The following is a 16,856-nucleotide window of genomic DNA, read 5'->3' on the forward strand; positions in this document are numbered from 1 at the left end:
TATATATATATATATATATATATATATATATATATATATTCATTTTAATTACAACTTAATTGTTTTATATCTTGTTTTGCATATTAAATTTTAATGTTTAAATTATAGTTTATTATTTCCAATTATTATTATATATATACTTACATTTAAAATTATATATAAATATATTTATTTACAAACAATTGTTCTTGAATCGTCTGGAATAGTCAAAGGTTAACTGAGTCCATGTAATTTGTTCAAAAAGTTTGAGACACAACATTACAGACTTTACTTATCGTGTCGAAATCATATAAAGATTAAGTTTAAATTTGATCGGAAATTTCCGGGTTGTCACAGTGCCTACCCGTTAAAGAAATTTCGTCCCGAAATTTGATCGAGGTCGTCATGGCTAACAATAAGAATGTTATTATGACGAATATGAGTTGATACATAGTGTTTTATAATGATTGAGAAATATGGATAAAATAACACTACAAGAAAAACGGCCTTGTAGGACCACCACAAAGGTCCTATTATGTACTCTAATAGGACCTTTGAGCTGATAGGACCACTAACGACTTGGTCCTCCCATAGTGGCGTCCTAATAGCCTAAGAAGGGTCCTAACAATATTTTAGGACCTTATTAGAAAACGGTTTTAAAAAATGTATTAGAACCCTTACGAAAGGTCCCATGAACATATTAGGACCTCCTTATTCTAGGGTCGTATAATGCGACATCTAATATTTCAAAACATATAAGTACTTTATTTAAGGGTCCTAAAAAACATATGAAACCCACTAATAAGGGTCCTATAATATCAGTAAGGACGCTTAAGAAGGGTCCCAAGAACCATATTAGGACCTTATTATAGGGTCATATAATGGGACTTCTAATATTTTAAAACATATAAGGACTTTATTTAAGGGTCCTAAAAAACATATTAGGATTCTTAAAAAAGGTTCTAATAAGTTTATAAAACCCATTAATAAGGGTCCTATAATATCATTAAAAATCACACAAATAGGGTCCTAAAATAAGTTTTTTGAGACTCATAAATAGGGTCTTGTAAAATAATTAAGAACCACACGAATAGAGTCCTAAATACTATATTGCGACCTTTCGATAGAGTCCTAAAACACACAAAAAAGTTCCTAAAAAGCACATGTTAGGACTGTTAATGAAGGTCCTAATATCCTAATGAAGATGATGAGACCCTTTTTAGGGTCCTATAATATAATTATTTACATTATAAATAGGTCCTAAAACATATATTAGGATCCATTAAAAAGGTCCTAATATCTCAAATATATACAATTTTTGGAAATAAAAAATGAACATGTAAATAATGAATTTTATTAAACATCAAATAAGAAAATAAATACATAATTATTTTTCAATTTGTTCTAAACATCAATAAGTTACAAGATATATTATCCACCATAAAAGTAAAAGTAAGGTTACAGTTGACAAGTAATAAAAAGCATCGAAATCATGAAACGAAAGTCTCAGGTCATCGTGCAATCTTCTCAATCCAAAAGCTCCCAAAGTCACCGAGTTAGTTGGTGAGAATGGATATTCATCTACATGACACTATCTACAATGTAACAACAATACTTTATATTAGGGTGAGAGATAAGTTTCGAATGCGTACCAAAAGCAAACACATTATAAGAACTATCTCTAAATCTAATCGTACATAATTTCAATAACACATAAACATCAAAATCAAACAACAATAAAAATACCTTGATGCATAAACGTAGTACAAACCAAATGTGACAGACCAAAAACCAAAAACAGTGAGACACCAGCTGCATATTAAACATCGAAAGTAATAAATAAAAAACAACCCAACACTACAAAAAAGAAAGATCAAACAACAATAGGAACATACCCGTAAGATTGGAGGGTCCAGTCAATGATAAGTTTATTTTGTTTCATATGGAGTTTATTTTGGCTTATCATTGGTCTTTCTGATGATAAAAACATGCATATTCCATATGAAACAAAATAAAAACAATCTCATAACCAGTTTAGACACTTAACTAAAAACATGCATATTCTAACACAATCACAATCAAGTACAGTATATAACTGAAACACAACAACAATCAAAAAGAGAACATATAATTGAGCATTGAGAAGATGATAACCATACCAGTACCAACATCAAACATTAGCTATTTAATATTGGAGGTCGTACATACAGGCTGGCCATGAGAAGAGATACCAGCAGTACTGGCATCTTCAAGTGTAATTTTTGTAACTTTCGTAGCCACATCAGAAACAAAAAAACGGTAAAGTACATTGATCAAAGCCCATATAAAAGTATTCCTTGTGATCACCTAAAAAATAATATTAACTTACAAATATTAGAAGGAAAAAAAAACATGTCGTTTCAGTTAAATACAAGAATAGTTATCTAAAATCACAAAAAAACATCAAAAGTTTGTAGTAAGCACACCTGATCACCCCTTCACCTATATCAGTGGATGGGATTCGCCATCGATAATTTTCAAATCGGAGTTCTTGAACGCTATACACATAACTCAAGTGCATACTTACATTAACATAAATCATAAACCTACTCAGTGAAAGGAATATGTAGAGAGACCCATTGATTGTAGCGAGACGAAGAGAATTTGTAAAGATACAGGAACCCTACTCAGTTAACGTTTCACATAATGTGAATTCGTGACATGAACAACAGGTTGCTTTATTACTCTGGTCTTTCTATCACCTGAGATACCTTTAACAATAATTGATAATACACATTTACTTATAGCATGACAGCTTGTGCAGCGGCTACTGCGACACATGCAGCTCACAATTGACATGTTTGATATGCAGTGAAGCATTCAAAATGAGGCACGTGGGTATTCCTTATAAAAAGCAATGGGGATGATGTTGCAATACTTCTTCAAGCTCATCATAATGAAAATCTTGAGTGTTAATGTCAAAATATATGAGTAAACTTTCAACAGCTAACTTAAAACCTGCATATGTAATATATTTAGAAAATAGTAATAACAGAGAAACAAGTATGATAACCGTCATGTCTAGGTGGCAATAAGTCCCTAGAAACAAGTTTTGCCTCAACTCATGAACAGCTCTCTCTTCGTTTGCATTGCGTACATCTTCAATCACCGGCCGAATGCCCAATTGTAAGAACTGTATCAATCAGATCATCCACCGGATATGTTCCAAACATCTTATTGACCTTATAAGTAGAAATATTAAATAAAATTTAGCCACTATGAGGCTTGATACCGTTGAAGCAAACGTTCGTTGGTAACCGTCTATCAGTATTGTTAGAACAAAAAAGGATTTTATTTCTAAAACACTCACTCAAGTATCTGATCAACCATAAGCATATATAAGTTGAATGTAATTCATTACTGTAGTCAAAGTATCTGATAATATAATTTTGTAAGTCAACAAATTCAGCAAGTGACCACTCTTCCAACAAACTAATTAACTAATTTCCTTTCAACTTTGTACCAATAGCTAAATGAACAACGTAAATTAGTTATTAGTCTGATGAGGAACTTTGTGGTTTATACCTCAAGAATAGCTCTCTGACACGAATTGGTCTCCACACGCACTAGCCTCCATAACCGTAATAGATTAAGAACCTCAAAAACCTCCAGTATGGTGCAACTCACCCGCAGATTAAGAACCCCAAAATACCTCCACCATGACAATCATCCACGGCCTTAGCATTAGGTGACCAAGAGATGTGTTTATTCAATACAACGTAATCAGTAATCACAAATACACGAAAAAAACATATATAAAAACATCTAAGAATTTACATACACCTGTAGTAGAAATTAAATATAAGATGTAAATACTAAATGAAAACACACCAGACTTCATACGAGAAATGTCTGGGCACGCCGCACGCCAGTTGCAGAAATCGTTGATGCAGGAAGCAAAAACTTAAAAAATGTCTGGAGAACATACACAATCAAGGTAAACACGAAGCATCCTGTCTGTAGATAACTGTCTCCTCCCTCTAGAATTACTTGTCGTTCTACAGATCCTACCTGTAGAACCCGGCTATGAAACAATTTGGCATATCATCAAAACAGCAAGAACCCTAATTTGAAAAAGAAAAATTAGGGTTTCAGTGTCTTAAAAGGCAGGTTAATCAATTCATTCATTGTTACTTGTTAATAGGAAGAAAAAAAATAGCGTATCAAATTCTAATAGTAATAACAAGATGGGAGCAATTGGGTTAAACCAAAGAGTTTTATGGTGGGAATGGAGAACGAATTTTGGAAATTTTGGAGAGAAAAATTGTGGGAAGTGTGCCGCACAATCTCAAATTAAGAAGATGGAGAGCGAATTTTAAAATTTTTTTAGAGAAAATAGTGGGATAGTGTGCCGCCCATCTCAAATTTATTACAGTAGTTATTTTGCTTCTCAAATTTATTTGTTATTTCTATTCTATATTTATTATACATATAAATATTTATATTTATATTTATTTATATAATATAAATATAAATAAATAATAACCATACATACATTTATTTATATTTATAAGTCGTCTATACTCTATTATATTGTATTTTTATGCATCTTAAAAAAATATTTCTTTTAATATACCAATTAATTATTATTACAACTAGTTAGCATATTGTAAGAAAACAACACTTTAAGTTCGTCCGATAAGTCTTAAACTATCATCATCATTAATATTACCTTAAACCCTAAACCTTAAACCTTAAACCCTAGACCCTAGACCCTAGACCCTAAACCCTAAACCCTAGACCCTAGACCCTAGACCCTAGACCCTAGACCCTAGACCTCAGACCCTAAACCTTACACCCTAAACCATAAACCCTTGACCCTAAACCATAAACCCTAAACCTTAAACCTTAAACCCTGAACCCCATACCATAAACCCTAGACCCTAAACCCTAGATCCTATACCATATACACTAAAACCTATACCCTAGACCCTAGACCCTAGACCCTAAACCATATACCCTATACCCTATACCCTACACCATATACGCTAAACCTTATACCCTAAACCATACACCTTATACCCTAAACACTACACCCTATACCCTAAACCTTAGACCCTAGACCCTAAACCTTAAACCCAAGACTCCAAACCCTTAACCTCTTACCCTAAACCTTAGACCCTAAACCCTAGAACCTAGAACATAAACCCTAGAACCTAGAACATAAACCCTAGACTCTAAACCCTAAACCATGAATCCGGATGATCATTCATAACTAACGAGTCTAATAACAACTTTAATCTTCTAAATTAGCAACGTGACGACGAGATGTTTAATGATTAATATAGTGTTTTAACTCTAAATGGTTCAACACTTAATGTTAGAATATGCAGCATCGGATGTCCGTTAGTCCGGTAATGGTTCGTTAGTGATTTGGTGGTGTTCAGTTGATCTTATGGTGGTTTGGTTGTGGTTCAGTTGTTCGGCAGTGGTTCGGTTGTCCGGTGGTGATTCATTTGTCCACTAGTGGCCGAACATGTGGTGGTTCAGTTGTACACTAGTGGACATGTGGTGGTTCGGTTATTCGGTGATGGTTTAGTTGTCCACTGGTAGACATGTGGTGGTTCAATTGTCCGACGTTGGTCCATTGGGGGTCCTGGTGGTCTAGTGGTGGTTTAGTGGTATGTTGGTCTGGTGGTATGTTGCTCCGTCGGTGGTCTGGTGGAGGTCATTTAGTCTGTTGGTGGTCTGTTGCTCCACTGTTGGTCTAGGGGTTCAGTGGCCTGGTGTTGGTTTGTTGGACTGGTTGTGGTCTATTGCTATACTATCCAAACAATACCACCACCGAACCACCACCAGACAATTAAACTACTACCGAACCGCAACAGTACCAATAGACTGTTACTGAACCAACGGACTATTATCGATCTTCAATCTACCGCCAACCGCCACCACCACCACTACCAATCACCACCAACCGCCAACCACCACCACTACCAACGACCACTACCAACCACTAGGGGTGTATCCGAATTTCGGATATCCGAAAATTCGGATAGTGAATTCGGCCATCCGATATCCGAATCCGAAATTTCAGATATCCGAAATTTCGGATTCGGATTATCCGAATATCCGAACTTTATTTGAGATCAAAGAAAATAATATATATGAATTACATACAACTCAATACAGATATATAATTTTTGAAGCTTGAACTGTAAATATGAAGATGGAGGATTAGTACTTTAATCAATAGTAAACAAGTAAGAATAAACAAAGACATTCTATAGTATATGTACATGACGAATTAATGGTATTTTGATGAATTAAAGCAGCGATTTACGAAGTGGACGCGTAACAAAGAGCCTGTGACACAGTAACATTAGATATAGGGATTGATATACCATCACAGCGATTAATATATCAACATTCCAGCCCAGATTTTTAGGCCACTAAAGCAGCCCAACAGCCCAAAACAACACTAAAATATAATATAATTAATTGAAGTATATATATTTTCGGATAGTCGGATATCCGAATATCCGAAAATTCTGAAAAGTGCTATCCGAAACCCGAATCTGAAAAACCGGATATCCGACTTTCGGATATCCGAAAATTCGGATATCTGATTTTTCGGATATTTTCAGATCGTAAATTCAATTTTTCGGATTACGGATTCGGGTACGGATATTTTGAACACCCCTACCAACCACCACCACCTACAACCACCCAAACCACTCAAATTAAACACGTGTATTAGTTGCCAAACTTATTTACTAATTAAACCCACGCCTTTTCCCAAACCACTCAAATTAAACACGAATTTTCGAATCGGATTTTACCCGCAATAGATATATTACATCCATCACTCACCCGCGATCCGTCAGTGGGTACAAGATTACATCCATCGCTCACCTACAAATAAAAGTTTTTTATTTTATCCGTCCATCATGAGTGCGAGTACCCGCGAACCTCGAATTTTTTAGATTCATTGTCATCTAGTTTTTCAAACATACCTATGATCAGTGTTGTAAAAAACCCGATTACTCGCCGATTAATCCCCAACTAATCATTTTTAGGAGAAATCCGTTTCGAATTCCAAAAACCCGTTTAATTAAATGGTCAACGTCAATTGATGGATCAAAATCGAATTTGGTAATCAAAGTAAATAATGGTTAACTATTTAACATTAATTTAAATTAAAATTTTATAGTTTTGAAGCAAAATAAACAATTTTAGACAATTATGTTAAAACTTATCTTTAGACAATTATAGTTACACATATAATTTTAAAAATTTCTTATCTAAATGTATACAGTATATTTCAATTAATCTCCGATTAATCCTCGAATTACCGATTAATCCTTTCAAAGTCAAGACCGATTAATCTCCGAATAGCTAATTTTGCAACGATAATATTTTCGTTTCCCCCTAGATAATTTTCTGTTTCCCTCCATATATCTGGTGAACAAAACTCAATTAAAATGGACTCAATTCCCCTTTTGAGTGTCTGCTACTTCACCTTTTATAAACAAAACCCACAAAATTCTTTCAAGTACACCAACGGTTCAACGAAATTGGACGGTCTCTTCATCATCTTAGCTTTCCACTACCAATTTCTTCTCAAATCCACTCCAAGGTATGATTTATCCATCTATTTCTATTATTATTTTTCTTAATTTCGGGAGATTTTGTTGCTCAATCCGATTTTTTTTCGATTTAAGGCTTTAATCCGTATGCTTTAACTTGTTTCTTGCTATTTTGTGTTGATTTTTTGAAATTAGGGTTTGTTTTTAGTTAATTTACTTAAAATTAAAGTTAGGGTCTGTGATTAATTGTTAGATTTATGAAGTTAGGCTTCTATCTAGTTACTTTCTTAAGAATTAAAGTTAGGGGTTATGGTTAATTGTTAGATTTATGAAGTTAGGTGTATGTCAACAAGAAACAATTGCAGACTGTCTCAAATGTTCACACTCACATGCATAGAAGTTATATGTATAGTAATGGCAGTACGATTTATATCCTTTATTATGCAGACATTTTGAATTAGTTATTGATGGCTGCTGTTGGTCACTGAGGAGACGCAAGTGGGGAGGATAGGAGACCATCTAGTGGTTGTTGTACACCACCGAGGGAACATATCAGTAGTAAATTATTACTTTGACTGTTTAGGTAACACATTTGTGATTGATTACTTCTATTATTTATATTTGATTTGCAGCAGCTCTTAAGAAGGTTAAGGTTGCATACATGAATTACACTAATATATAAGTCAGCAAATCAGTTTTGAATAGCAATGGTCATCAATCAACTATGGGACTATAGCAAAAACAAAGCATATGTATACAACAACCATTAATTTTTATCTTTCATAGTAACAAAACAACTACAAGTTGCAAAAATAATGTATATAGAGTCCATTGCAAAATGGGTCAGTGGATCAGCCATATATCACTTATAAGTTACTCCGTAATTGTGTAATCAGAATATTATTTTGTCTTACTTTGTCTAATACATTGATACATAATTTATTTTTAGATAGATAGATTCAAGTACGAAGGGAACATATTCCATTTTGACCACAACGAGAAATGGTATACAACGGTTATCCACAACGAGAATTGGTGGGTTGAGTGCAGGACCAACTTGAGGATCTACTGGTGGGTTGAGTTCAGATGTTACTGTTGCTTTATTATCAGTATTGAAGACCTGAGAACTCCCTGGATATAAGGTAATGAACACCGCTGTTTCAATCTTCAGAAATAATATTTTTCTGATAGCAAGTTCTTTCTGAAAGTATCTTAGCTTTTTAACTCAGCTGGTAGATGTGTCCGAGGTTTGTGCGTTGAAAATGGTAGATGTGTCTGAGGTTTTGCTTCATTAGTCATTTGTTTTCATTATACTTATATTTGAACCATATTCATTTTTAGTTACGAAATTTATACCTCCTCCAAAATTAAAATGATGAGGAACGTCCTTTGACCATTAATCATTTTTCTTTATAAGTTTAGGGACTATATGATTGTATGATCAAAGCATTTGGATGCAAGTTACTCGATAGGAATAGATTGTTATCATTACAACATTATCGTCATATTAAGTTTTTGCTGCATTTGGATTCACAACAAACAATATTGTGACTTGATGTTTCTTGCTGATTGGTCTATTTTGTGAGTTAGGTTGCAAAGATTTTTTTAACCTGGCTATCTCCATTCAGCACCAAGACATCCACATATTATACCCATCACTTACCGGTAAAGTTTGAAATTTCACTTGTTTTTCCGACATCGGATGGGTAAGTTTTTTTCTTAAACTAAATATGTTATCTTTTTCAGGAATAATGTGCTCTTTTATCCTGGATGCTCTACATTGGACCAGTTTCTATTATCTTGCTTTTCCTTAAGTGCCAAAGATGCTATCAGAAGTACTTGGGAATGCACTATCTGTAACATTCAACTTTAAGATTCGTTAATAGGCCAGTATGGGTGACACAACCCAACCCATATTCCATACGATAATTTTTTTTAAAAGATACACATTTACGCGCCAATTAAATATGTAAACCATTCCACAAGTTCCATTTAAAACGTACCACAATTTAAATGTTTACAAGGCACGAAGGCCATTAATTAAGTTTAATACAAGTTCGACCCACTACAAATGATAGTTTATAATTCAAACGACACTTCGAGCATGGTTTGGGACTAAACTTCCCAAAACGTTAGGCCAACTTCCAAAAGCTCCAACGAAACAACATCAAAGGACACCTAGTGCCTAACAACCCCTTTTCCCCTATCCGCACTTGCATCTAAAAAGATAAACAACCAGAGGAGTAAGCTAATTGCTTAGTGAATGCAATAATTATACATGTTCATATATAATCTACTTACTTGCAATCACTTACATAATACCGCATACAAGCTAGCAATTCGATAACCATGCAAACATCATGCATAAACTACTATCCACAATTCACAAGAAGCTAGCAACCACAATAGCATATAGTTCACAATTTAATATGCTAGATACGAAATCACACAATCATGGTTAACCAATCGTACAAGGGAACGATACTCGTAAAAGACCGTCGGAATTCATAACATCCATTAGTGTTACTTAAACACCGCGTAATCACTAATCCCCCGGGTGATGTCTTGAACACCGCGACTAACTCACCCTCATGACAATGTGGCGTCTTGAACACCGCGACGATTCCACATGTCAATCAAAACCATGAGTGGTGCCTTGAACACCGCGGCATCCACTCCCATGACAATGTGGTGTCTTAAACACCGCGACAATACCACATGTTAATCAAACAATGAGTAGTGTCTTGAACACCGCGACAATACTACTCGTTACTTAGAATGTGGTGTCTTGAACACCGTGACAATACCACATTCATACTACACAAATAAATACATTATATACGTACACACATAATTATTTCACTCACCTTAATACAAGTGTGACGATCGCTCCAAATCCATATAGACGAACACGTCATTCATCGATTTCATTGCGAGGTATTTGACCTCTATATGATACATTTTGTAAACATTGCATTCTTTTGAAAAGGCACACCATAAATGAATATTTAAATCAAAGGTTTTCGACATCTGATGATTTCTACATATAGACAATCACCGTAAATAATAGTTTACCATAGTACTTCCATTGACAATGCAGTCAAAATAAGATACATGGTGATGATTTGGTGAATGCAACGTTTCCTTTATAAATATGCCATTTAAGATTCCATGCACATAGCTTGTCTAACATATAAGCAAACAGTGGAAGACTTCTAGGAACCTGAGAATAAACATGCTAACAAGTGTCAACACAAAGGTTGGTGAGTTCATAGTTTTAGTGTTTCGCATAATCTGTATATAAAAGTGAATCACAAGATTTCAGTTGTTTCATCCAGAAACGTTTATCAAATATTCTACAAAATTGAGCACCCTGTTAACTAAACTTAATGTATATATAATTTATACCCTTTGTATAATCATCTTAATAATACACGCAAACCAACGTGTACGCTTCTCAAATAGCATACGTCCGTTAAAAGACTAGTGCTCTAGCTCGGACGGGGATATCAAGCCCTATGGATCCATATACTACTATTCGGGCCCACCAGTTCTTATAACCGACAGTTACTAGTTACCAAAGCTAAGGGATTTTCGGTTCAAACTCAGTATAGAATTTAGTATGTACTTGTGTCCATTGTTTAAAATAAAGTGCATGTATTCTCAGCCCAAAAATATATATTGCAAAAGCATTTAAAAAGGGAGCAAATGAAACTCACCTTAGCAGCATATAAAGTCGTTCACCAAAATGTGATCGAAACTCGGATTACCAAATAACCGTAGATCTCAACCTAGAGAACATACGTTGGTCAATAAATGTCTATCAAGCTAGGTCAGGTCATAGTGTATCACAATCCTAATGCTCGATATCGACATACAAAAGTTATCCAAAGTCGTTTCAAAAAGTCAATTTTGACAGTTGTTTAACAAAACGAGACGTACCTTATATAAGGATTTATTTACTCGGTTGGTAATATTCAAAAAATCCAATTTATCAATCTCGTAAACAAGTTGTTTAAATCTTAATTGTAGATTCAAAAGCAATTTCAATTAACATCAATTATAATTCAGTTGATCATATCTTTTAATCCGTTCATCGAAATTATTCGATATCTAAATGAAAAGTTATTGATTTTTCGCCAGCTTTCCAAAAACATGTATATCATATATCATTTACCAGTAATATATGTATTTAATTTGTGATTCATTATAAACTGTTTAACGACGAAATTTAGCATACATGCATGCATAAATATATATACTCGAGCACTAGACATGGATACACAATTAATATATAAAAAATAAGATATGAATGCTCACGTATCAATATTGTGATTCAATATTGCAGGAAAGTACGTAGACGTAACGGAGATGATAAACACTAGGTATGACTTGCGAATATTACCCATGAACATTACCCATAACCTCCATGGCAATAGCCCATAATTTCCTTAGCTCTATCCCGCTCGAAAACCCATTTTTGAAAGTGACACGCTCATAACCTCGTCGTAGTATTTTATGTATAATACTAATTATTAATAATACTAATAATAATAAGATTAATAATAATATTAATCTTAATAATAATAATAATAATAATAATAATAATAATAATAATAATAATAATAATAATAATAATAATAATAATAATAATAATAATATAACAGAGGGAGTAATTATGCAACAAATGAACAAAAATCGTCGAAATTTATAGATGTTTGCTGGGATCTGTCACCATGCGATCGCATGACTCCCATGACCAATTCCCATGCGATCGCATGGATTGGTTTTACAGCTCACAATATTTTATCGTGTACCTCGACGACATATTTATTAATTATATTTAATTTATATAATTAATTATATATTATATTAAATTCACGTGCATAGTTGACTTGTAATTTTCGTTCCGATAAGTCATACGTCGTCACTCGACTTATGTCCCGGTTCCGGTTTTTCGAACGTCCTTTCATACACTGAGAAAACTAGTACTTTTCGTTACGCGACGTGTACCTTTATCAAAAATTAAACTTAATCATTGATAAACTATGTCACTCGAAGTGTAGCTTTAATCAATTAGGTGTTTTGGTTATTTGCTTCTATAAATCATCGTCTCGTAGTATATACATATACATATATACATTTTCATTTTGAAATAGTGTTTTACTGTAGCAAAGCCACTGTAGCAAAGTTTTTTACTGTAGCAAATAGTGATTTTCGAAAACACTGTAGCTTTTCGGGTACTGTAGCAATTCAAAAATACTGTAGCAATTTAGTGTTTTACTGGTTCATCTTAAACGTTCTAGTTAACTTATCTAATTATATCAATCAGATAATCAAACCAATAAGTTTAATGCACAGTATCATATACACAACACTTTGTTACATTTTCAAGTTATAGTATATATATATATATATATATATATATATATATATATATATATATATATATATATATATATATATATATATATATATGTATCTATTTACATATAATTGTTCGCGAATCGTTGAGAACAATCGAAGGGTAATTGAGTAGTTCAAGAATTTTGAGATTCAACTTTACAGACTTTGCTTATCGTGTCGAAAATATTAAATCATTTAAAGATAAAGTTTAAATTTGGTCAGAAATTTTCGGGTCATCACAGTACCTACCCGTTAAAGAAATTTCGTCCCGAAATTTAAGTGAGGCCGTCATGGCTAACAATAAAAATGTTTTCATAACGAATATGAGTTGATAAATAGAATTTTATCACCGTTTAATAATATGAATAAAACAATCCGATTTCTCGAAGCGTATGAGAGAAGTTATCGTAAAAGAGTGAAATGAAAGAATAGAGATTCGTCTTAACTTTTGACGTAGTTAAGATTGATTTCCGGAATTTAAGGAATAGAAAATCTTCATAATCTAAATACGATTTGATTCTTCGAAATTTAAGGAAATTAAGATTTCCTTTAAATGCGTAATCTGCCTCGATTGTTATATCTGATATTTCGCTATAAATTAACCACTTCCGTTTCATTATTTTCACCACTCCTACATCTTCTTCCTTATTTCATACTTCCAAAAGATTGTGAAATGCTTAATCCAGTTCTGATTCTTGATATTTTCTTGGCTATCGTATCCTTCATTCTTCTTTTTCATCTGCCACCAGAGGAAGTTATTTTCTTCTACTATTGCCTTGGGGTTATAGTATTTTTCATTCTCCCGTGTCTTTATATTGCTATACGCATTGATATAAATGGTTTGTAATATATGTGTTGTTGTCAGGCTTTATATTTTCTCTTATATTTAGGAGCTCCATGCTTTCGTTTTTCCTTCCTGACTTCAAGTCAAGCGAATAATGGTCCAGAATTCGTAGCTATACATTTCAGAATGAACATAGTTAATGTTCTAAGAAAGAAATTGTAATGACACGATCTTGATTTGTCAAATTACCAGAATATCTGGAAAAGACCGAATCATCAAGAAAAGTATTTTCTTGATATATTTAGAGATTAAATAGAATGAAAGAGTTATGTAACATGGTTCATGATGAGGGTGGGATCTGTGAACCTTTATCACGTTCCATTAGAAACTCAGCATGACTTACTGTAATATAATCACGTTGATCAAGTGTCATTATATTATACTAACTCATGCTTCAATTCCCAACACTACTTCAAAAACATCCATTTTTCGAAATTTTCAGAAATTAGAAACTAAAATAGTTTCTTTTATGATGTAACACCGATAGCGTGAAGAGATAAATGATTTCAGATAAGAATAGTTATGAAAATATCTTCAGAAATATGGAGGATATTTATAATGGAAGATACGATGATATCTTAGAATTTCTAATATCAGAGGATGATGCGGAAAATCTGTCTGTGAAGGTTTAGAATAAGAAGTAAGGTTCTTACTAATGGTTTCAGCAGACACTGAATCATTTGTATTCTTTGAAGGTAGATTTCATCTTTGTGATTTGTCCACAGCCTCCTTCATGGTCTGCTCAATCCGTTTTCCAGTTCCAAACCTTCTCTTTTTCTCAGCTTTAGCACCATACTATTCTTTATCATCAAACTTTCGACTGTTAAAGTCGTTTACAGTTTTTGCTGCTTGATCAGCATTTTTCCAAAATTCGGAGAACTAGTTTCGTAGTTTGGGGTGTTTTTCAGAATCTTCACATTCGAAGTATGTAAGTTTAGAAGGTAGATGTTATCTATATATAACTGTTGTCGTAGAAAATGTTGCGAGATTCAAAATACTAATTGCTAATTCCCGGTGGTTGGTATGGCAATTATTGTTACAAGATGTGGATGAGTACATGATAGGGTTTCAATGAGTATAAGGATTTTTCGAAAGGTCAAGGATTAATAAAGTTGTTTGGTAAATTTACTGCTAATGTGGTGAAACATGAAAGGTTCCTCAGTAACAAGAACATATATGTCAAGGTTATAATAAGGCTAATCTGAAAAGTCGAAGTTGACTAATTGGAAGTGTGATAAAACTGGATACTTTGAAAAGAAATTGCAAGATTATTTTCGGTAATAACAATGCTAAAGGATCTTTCACCGTTTTAAAGTCAAAGTATAGCTTTGAAAGATGTAGAGATCTAAGAATGATATCACTTGTTAAATCTTGACTTGAATTCTGATCCGTCAATATCAGAATATGTAATTGAATTTGTATGGAAATGATTGTATATCGCTGTGAGCATAGTTAATAATTTTTTTGAATCAAAGTTGAAGAATGTACAGTATAACATATTAATTGTGAACTTATATATTTTCCGGGTATTACCTACCCGTTAAAGATTTCACAATTAATACTTTGTACAAAAGAATTTTTATTACCGTCTTTATGAAAATATATGTATGTATATTTTCTTCAGATGTAACACAGATTTAATGAGTTAATATCATATTAAGCTCATTTAATTTTTGGCTGGATTAGAAATGAATAATCTCTAAAACATTAAAGATTTCATAATCTTCGTGGAGTATTTTACTAATGTAATCAATAATTCGTTATTCAGTTTTATTGATATTTCCACAGTGAATCATGTTGGTGCTTATGGAACTCTTGCTAACTTCGCAAGGTACAAATGATGTTTTCTAGAAAGTTTCGAGTATAACGAAAATGAAAAAGTAAAATCAATTATGTAATTGAATAATACACTTGGTTTATTATGAAATGAAATTCGTTAAGTTGAAACAGAGATTGTACTTAACAATGGTTAAGTTGTTAAGGAAGGATGTACATCATTGCATATTAGTAATATGAACTAACCGAGTAGTACCTACCAGTTAAGATTCACACGTAATAGCTTAGTACGAAAAGATTTATTTTGATTTCAAAATTCATATATATTAAATATACATAAAATTTCTTTAGGGAAAATGAGTTAATACTTCATCGGTTATTGTTGCTGGTATTTCTTGGTAACTATGGTGCGTATGACGTTGATGCTCGTGGAACAGATTGTGAAGTTGAGGTTTGCGATGCAGATGTTGTTGGTGGTGGTAATGGTACTGTTGGTGTTGTTGTCGGTGGTACTGTTGATGCCGGTGATGCTGCTGGTGCTTGTAACCTTTGCACCGTATTCTCCAAAGCCACTACCCGAGCGCGAAGCTCGTTGACTTCTTCTACTACACCGGGATGATTGGCGGTTCGGACGAGCGGATGAATAAGATCCAGAATTTGAGAGAGTATATGATCATGACGAGATATTCTGGAGATGAGAGAGAAAATGGTATTACGAACAGGTTCGCCGGTAAGTGCTTCAGGTTCTTCGCGAAGATGGCAATGTGGTGGATGGAATGGATCACCTTCTTCTTGTCTCCAATAATTAAGTAGACTACGAACCCATCCCCAATTCATCCAGAATAGATGATGGCTAATTGGTTGATCCATTCCGGTTACACTGTCTTCGGAATTCAGGTGAATATCCATATCGGAATAGCTGTCGGAGTTTAAGGAATTTGAACTAGATACGGGATTCATCTTACATGATTAGATAAAGGATTTTTGGTATGAAATGATTTTTTGGTATTGGATGATATTCTAATTACATAGAATACCAATATATAGTATAAGGGATCCCGTAAATTACGGAGAAATTTTCAAAAGCTGTCAGGTAAAGTTGACAGTAACAGATATGCTAAGATATGAAATTTGGTCTATACACTATCTATGCAATCAATGCAATAAGACGCGTTTAGACTTAAGATGATAGACAGGTAATTTCTGATAAGAAATGATAAGCAAAACTTTTGACATGCAGACACAGTCGAAGTCCAGACTTACTAATGCATCTTAACAACTAT

The 16,856-nt window shown here is 33.4% G+C and overlaps 2 long non-coding RNA genes across 5 annotated transcripts; one reads left to right on the forward strand and one right to left on the reverse strand.

The window, feature by feature from the left end:
- Positions 1-1,389: 1,389 nt before the first annotated feature.
- LOC139873000 (uncharacterized) lies at positions 1,390-4,231 on the reverse strand. Of its 4 annotated transcripts, XR_011767242.1 has the most exons (5): positions 3,544-4,231; positions 2,445-3,200; positions 1,875-2,325; positions 1,726-1,791; positions 1,390-1,574 (listed from the first exon to the last, which is right to left on the reverse strand). It is a non-coding gene; the product is annotated as an uncharacterized lncRNA (long non-coding RNA). The 4 variants fall into 4 exon arrangements; XR_011767241.1 differs by having other exon boundaries at positions 1,390-2,325; positions 3,544-3,695; positions 3,850-4,231; XR_011767240.1 differs by having other exon boundaries at positions 1,726-2,325.
- A 3,218-nt stretch (positions 4,232-7,449) lies between these two features.
- Positions 7,450-9,482, forward strand: LOC139870500 (uncharacterized). Its single transcript, XR_011766589.1, has 5 exons — positions 7,450-7,597; positions 7,995-8,130; positions 8,497-8,689; positions 9,138-9,212; positions 9,294-9,482. It is a non-coding gene; the product is annotated as an uncharacterized lncRNA (long non-coding RNA).
- The last annotated feature ends 7,374 nt before the right edge of the window (positions 9,483-16,856 follow it).

This window comes from Rutidosis leptorrhynchoides, chromosome 10 (genome assembly GCF_046630445.1).
Source record: "Rutidosis leptorrhynchoides isolate AG116_Rl617_1_P2 chromosome 10, CSIRO_AGI_Rlap_v1, whole genome shotgun sequence".
NCBI lineage: Eukaryota > Viridiplantae > Streptophyta > Magnoliopsida > Asterales > Asteraceae > Rutidosis > Rutidosis leptorrhynchoides.